General features: G+C 39.9%; 1 pseudogene; it reads left to right on the top strand.

The window, feature by feature from the left end:
- The first annotated feature begins 2,182 nt into the window (after positions 1-2,182).
- On the top strand, positions 2,183-2,683 carry LOC145123906 (putative mitochondrial protein AtMg00300 pseudogene; annotated as a pseudogene).
- Positions 2,684-6,201: the final 3,518 nt, after the last annotated feature.

Below are 6,201 nucleotides of genomic sequence, written 5' to 3'. Positions count from 1 at the left end.
CATAAATTTCTTCTCCTCTTTCTTTTGCTTTGAAAAAATGTTCATTATTACAACATCAGGAGTTGAAACAACTTGCTTTTGAACAAATGAGTGTTTTGACCTAATTTTCTATGAAAAAGTACTTGGTTTTTCAACAATTTTGTTTGATTTTTCACGTTTTGAATAAAAGAGTTTGGACCAAAATGAGATTTTCTTTTTGCAAATTGTTGTGAATAAATTTTATGATTAAGAGACCTTAATGGATTGTTAGACTTTTGATTTTGAATATGAGATGATGAACATGAACAAGAGAAAATAACATCTTGAGATGTTAGAAAATTCATTGTTTATTCTTTTGTTTCCAAAATTATGTTCTTTTTTTCAAGATCTTTTATGAATCTCGCTTTTCTGTCGTTGTTCTTTTCTTTCATTTCCTTGATATTGTGATCAAATTGAGTAATTATTTTTTACTTTCCTTTCAAATCCTTTTTCCCACTATTGTTCTTTGAAATGGATTTCGCATCTTGAGTATCAGAATTTTCTACATCAACTTGTTCATCATAAATTACATTCAAAGGTTCTACATCAACTTGCACCATCATGGACCGTCTTGGTACATGATGCGCCATATTGATTCCTTTATTGTGCCATGTTGATCCAAGTATGCCTAGAAGATGATAATGCTCAAGAATGTTCTAGAAGATGCTGCATGGCGGATTATGATTGGTTGACACCTTTCATGGGCCTATGGGCCAATGGGCTTGGCCCATTATGGTTTTAGGTCTAATCCCTCAAGTATAAATAGGGATGCATGCTAAGTCATTTTGTATCTTGATTCTAGAGTGATAGGTGAATCTCTATGTTTTTGTACTTGTAACCTCTATTTGAGATCTATGAAATAAAAGAATACTCCCCTCCTGCCCGTGGACGTAGATCACCTTGACCGAACCATGGAAATACTGTGTATTGTTTGCTTATAGTTTTGCTAGTTATCCGCTTTACTTCCTAACAAGTGGTATCAAAGTTGCGGTTTGTATTCTTGTGATTGAAGATGTCTACTCACAAGTTTGATTTGGTGAATTTCAATGGTTCAAATGACTTCACTTTGTGGAAAGTGAGATGAGGGCTCTTTTGGTTCAACTAGGATGTGTGGAGGCACTAGAAGGAGAGGCAAAACTACCAAAGGACATGGCGGCTGATAAGAAGTTGGACATTCTGACGAAGGCACATAGTGCCATTCTATTGAGATTGACAGATGAAGTACTAAGGGAGGTCATGGATCAAACAACTACTTTTGGGCTCTGGGATAAACTTTATGACAAGTACCAGAACAACTCACTGACGAACATGTTGTATCAAAAGCAAAGGTTGTACACTCTTAGAATGTTTGAAAGTATCCAAGTGAAGGATCATTTGGATAACTTCAATCGCATTATCTTAGATCTACAAAGTGTTGATGTGAAGATTGAAGATGAAGATTAGGTGCTCATTCTCTTATGTTCTCTTCCTAACCCATATGAGAATTTCTTTGATACCATGCTCTATGGTAGGACAACGATCACTGTGAATGATGTGAAGGACTCTCTGATGTCCAAGGAACTAACAAGAAAGTTTTAGGTGGAGAGAAGGTGTCCATTACGGTTTGTTTGCAGGGAGAGGAAGGACAAAATAGAGGAAAGGAGGAAACAGAGGGAGATCTCGTTCTAAATCGAAGTCTAAAGGTTCATCGAATGCCAAGTGTTATAACTGTAATGAGAAGGGGCACTTCAAGCGAAATTGTCCACAACTGAAGAATGGGAAGTCCAAGAGTGAATCAAGCAGCAATAACACTGCTGTTGTGGTTCAGGAAAGTTCTGATGAAGGGGACGATGATGATGTACTGACTGTATGTACATCAGTTCTGTTGATGCTTGGGTCTTGGATTCTGGAGCATCCTATCACATGACGTATAATCATGACTAGTTCGACTCCTTCAAAGAGTGGGATGGCACAGTAAAGATGGGTGATGATTAGGTGAGCAGTATCAAAGGTAGTGGCACAATGCAGATCAAGATGCATGATGACATGGTCAGGAAGTTAGATTACTGGTACGTTACAGAACTTTGGAAGAATCTAATTTCTCTTGGCACATTGGCTAAGAATGGGATGAGGTACACTGGTGAAGGTGACTGGGTCAAAGTGACCAAAGGGTTCTCTTGTTATAATGAAAGGGAAGATGAATCGTGGATGGATTTATATCCTAGAAGGCAGTACGGTTATGGGAACGGTGGCTATCTCCCAATGTTTGAATGAAGGTGATGACAAGACAAAGTTGTGGCATCATAGGTTGGGGCACATGAGCGAGAAGGGCATGCCATTTCTAAGTAAACAAGGACTACTTGGTGGAGAGGCTACTGAAAAGATAAAGTTTTGTGAAGCTTGCATCAAGGGAAAGCATCGCAAAGTGAAGTTCGGTACCGGTCAACACACAAGCACGAAAATCCTGGAGTATGTTCACTCAGATCTGTGGGGTACTGCACCAGTGAAGTCTCAAGGAGTATGCTCATACTTTGTGATGTTCATTGATGACTATTCAAGGAAGGTTTGGTTGTACTTTCTGAAGAACAAAGATGAGGTGTTTGGGAAGTTCAAGGAGTGGAAGACCATGGTTGAAAAAAGGACTGGAAAACATGGCAAGACTCTGAGGACTGACAATGGGTTTTAGTTCTGCAATGCTCTATTTGAAAATTTATGCAAGGCAGAAGGTATAGTGAGGCACTGCACTGTACAACACAAATCACAACAAAATGGAGTGGCAGAACGGATGAACCAAACACTCATGCAACGTGTAAGGTGCATGCAGATATTTGCTAATTTATCCAAGAAATTCTGGGCGGAAGCAGTTAACACTGCTTGCTAACTGGTGAACAGATCACCATCAACTTCTATTGACTTGAAGACTCCTCAAGAGGTATGGTCCAGGAAACCCTCTGACTATTCTGGTTTACGTATATTTGGATGCCCCACATATACTCATGTGAATGATGGTAAACTTGAGCCAAAGGTAATGAAGTGCATTTTTCTAGGATATACGACAGGAGTAAAAGGTTATCGACTGTGGTGTACAGAAGAAGGAGGAACTCCTAACCTTTGATGAATATGCCATGGGTAACCAGGGAGGAGGTGATAAAATTCAAGCATGGAATAAAGATTAGGGTGCTAGCCAAGAGGTGGAGTTTGCAACTCAAACTCCAGACCGAGTTGTGATAAGTGACAAAGAGCAAGGCGGCAGTAAACAGTCTGGACAAGATGAAAACCAAGAGCAACCCATGAGATCTTCGTCCAGTGGTGCTGATGTCGGGAAGGATGATGGGTCTGAATCATTAGCAAAGATAAGGTCAATGAGGGTCATTCGACAACCTGATAGATATGTGGGATTTGTGAATTTAGGTGAACCTAACTCCATTGCTTTTGCTTTAGCAACTGGAGAAGATATTGACACTGAGGAGCCTCAATCGTATAAAGTGGTTGTAGCGAGTAAAGAAGCAAATGACTGGTTGATGGCCATGAATGAAGAAATGCAATCTTTAAAGAAGAATGAAACATGGGATCTTGTTCCATTACTAAAGGGAGCAAAGCCAATTGGATGCAAATAGATCTTTAAGAAAAAGGAAGGGATACCAGGAGTGGAACCAGCTAGGTTCAAGGTAAGGTTGGTGGCGAAAGGGTTTTCTCAGAAATAAGGAATTGATTATCACGAGGTGTTCTCACCGGTCGTGAAGCACAAGAAAATTCGGGTTCTTTTGGCCATGGTGAGTGCACTTGATCTGGAGCTTGAACAACTTGATGTGAAAACTGCATTTCTTCATGGGAACTTAAAAGAGAAGATTTATATGTCCTATCCAGAAGGGTTCCTTGTGTAACATCCGTAAAAATTCATAAAAATTTAAACTTTTTCAATCAACCAAAAATCATAATTGTTTACATTGTAGTTTTCAAAACAAGTTTAACATCAGAGTTTTTCCCAAAATCACAAAACACAACATGAGGAGGTGCACGATCAAGCCTTCGCCTTCTCACGATCATCTAAGGTACCTGAAACATAACCCAAAACTGTAAGCCCAAAGCTTAGAGAGTTCCCCCAAAGTACCAACATAACAAATAACACATATACAATAACAACATACTATGGGCCCAATCAACCATCGGGTTGGAATACCCCAGGCCCCTCAACCATCGGGTTGGAATGCTATCATACTATGGATCCAATCAACCATCGGGTTGGAATACCCCAGGCCCCTCAACCATCAGGTTGGAATGCCAACATACTATGGGTCCAACCATCTACGAGATGGAATACCCTTGGCCCTCAATCGTAGGGTTGGAATGCCTCGGCCTGTTGGCTTACGTACAAAGCAGTGAAGCCTCAGCCACCGACCAAACATTTGCACATAATACAGATAAGCTTACTATTAACCAGCCAGCAAAAAAATAAACATATCTTATAAGTCACCAAGCATAGCATTATCCTATCCACCAGGATACCGATATAACAGATCACTATAGAATAACATTGTCCAATCTACCAGGATGCACATCTCAATAGTACAAAAACATTCATAACATGATATCAATCCACGGTCCGACATTTGTGTTTTTGACCTACAAGTACAGTGAGGAAAACTCACCTCACACTACTGAATCACACTGAAAGTCTTCGGCTGCTAGCTCACTAAAATCCCTGCACTAACACAACAAAATAAACGTCCAATTAATAATTGAATTACAATCCTTGACTAATTGGCCACACTTAGGGTAAATGGCCACTTTTACCCTTTCCCTAGATAGGTTAAGACCCAAGCCCAAATCTTAATCCAAAAATGCCCAACAATAAATAATCACACAAAGCCCATAATTGGCCCAATTTCCAAATTAGGCCCTATTTGGGCCTTATTCCAAGGTCCAACACTTCACTTGGCCCAAAATACTCATAATAAGATGGACCAATAAGGGACCAAGTATTCAAGCCCAAAAGGTGGCCCAAACCTTGAAGCCCAAACTCGAAAACCCAACAGGCTGCGTACGCGGGGCGTACCCAGCTGTACGCTCAGTGTACATTGCATTGACCGAAAACGTGCCACTGACCACCTATGCCCAACGTACGCCGTAGCCGTGCAAAATTTGATTAAGAACTTATCTAATTCAGTCCAACGTCCAACTTTCAGATCTATGACCAAAGAGGTGTTCCAAACCATAAAGTTTCCACTTTATGGTCATGCATGTCTTAATGAGGCCCAACATCAAGATTCTAGCTTGTCTTAACCACTAATGACCTCATGCATACACCAAAAGAGCCAAGATAGCATTTTTATGACTTATTGCACCTCATTTCTTCAGAAAGGACGAATAATTTGGTCTTAGAGTAGCACATACTCATTAACACCAAGAAAAGGGACTAAGAACACATAGATTTCCCTCATGGCAAGATCTAAAAGAAAACAAGGCAAGATTGAAGCTTTATACCTTACGGAGCTTCTTAATAAGGTAAGAATCCCAGATCCACAAGTTGCTCCTTCACCAAGGCTTCTCCAAGGATCTTCTTCTTCCTCTAACACACCATGAACACACCAAAAAGCACACACTTGAGCTCAAAAAGGCACACTCAAATATTAGGGTTTGCAAAAACATCCCAAGGGAATGGAGGCTGAAAGGTGGAAAGGAAATGAGCCCATATGATGCTTAAATACCCTTCAAACCCTAAAATTCAGGGTTTCCTTTTGAGGTGAGTACGCCCAACATACGTGAGTGTATGCCCAACGTACGCACATGTACGCTTAGCGTACTCCTCCAGCTCATTTTACCAAAATCCCATTAGGGATTCAAAGCATAATTCTTGGACTTATGGATCAAATTGACTTATAATTTAAAGCAAGGGATGAATTTGAAAATACTTGAAATCTAGGGTGTTACACCTTTATTCTAAGAAGGATCATGTATGTTTGCTTAAGAAATTCCTGTATGGTTTGAAGCAGTCTCCAAGATAATGGTACAAGAGATTTGATTCATTCATGATCTCTAATGGCTATACTCGGAACCAGTTTGACAATTGTGTTTACTCAAAGGAATTGTCACTAGATTCCTACATATATCTATTGCTATATGTTTATGATATGCTCATCGCAGCCAAATACATGGTTGGAATAAATGTCTTGAAGGCGACCATGAAGAATGAGTTTGAGATGA

This window comes from Lactuca virosa, chromosome 1 (assembly GCF_052849685.1).
Source record: "Lactuca virosa cultivar CGN04683 chromosome 1, Lactuca_virosa_CGN04683_v6, whole genome shotgun sequence".
NCBI lineage: Eukaryota > Viridiplantae > Streptophyta > Magnoliopsida > Asterales > Asteraceae > Lactuca > Lactuca virosa.
This window is presented reverse-complemented; position numbering and strand designations above follow the sequence as displayed.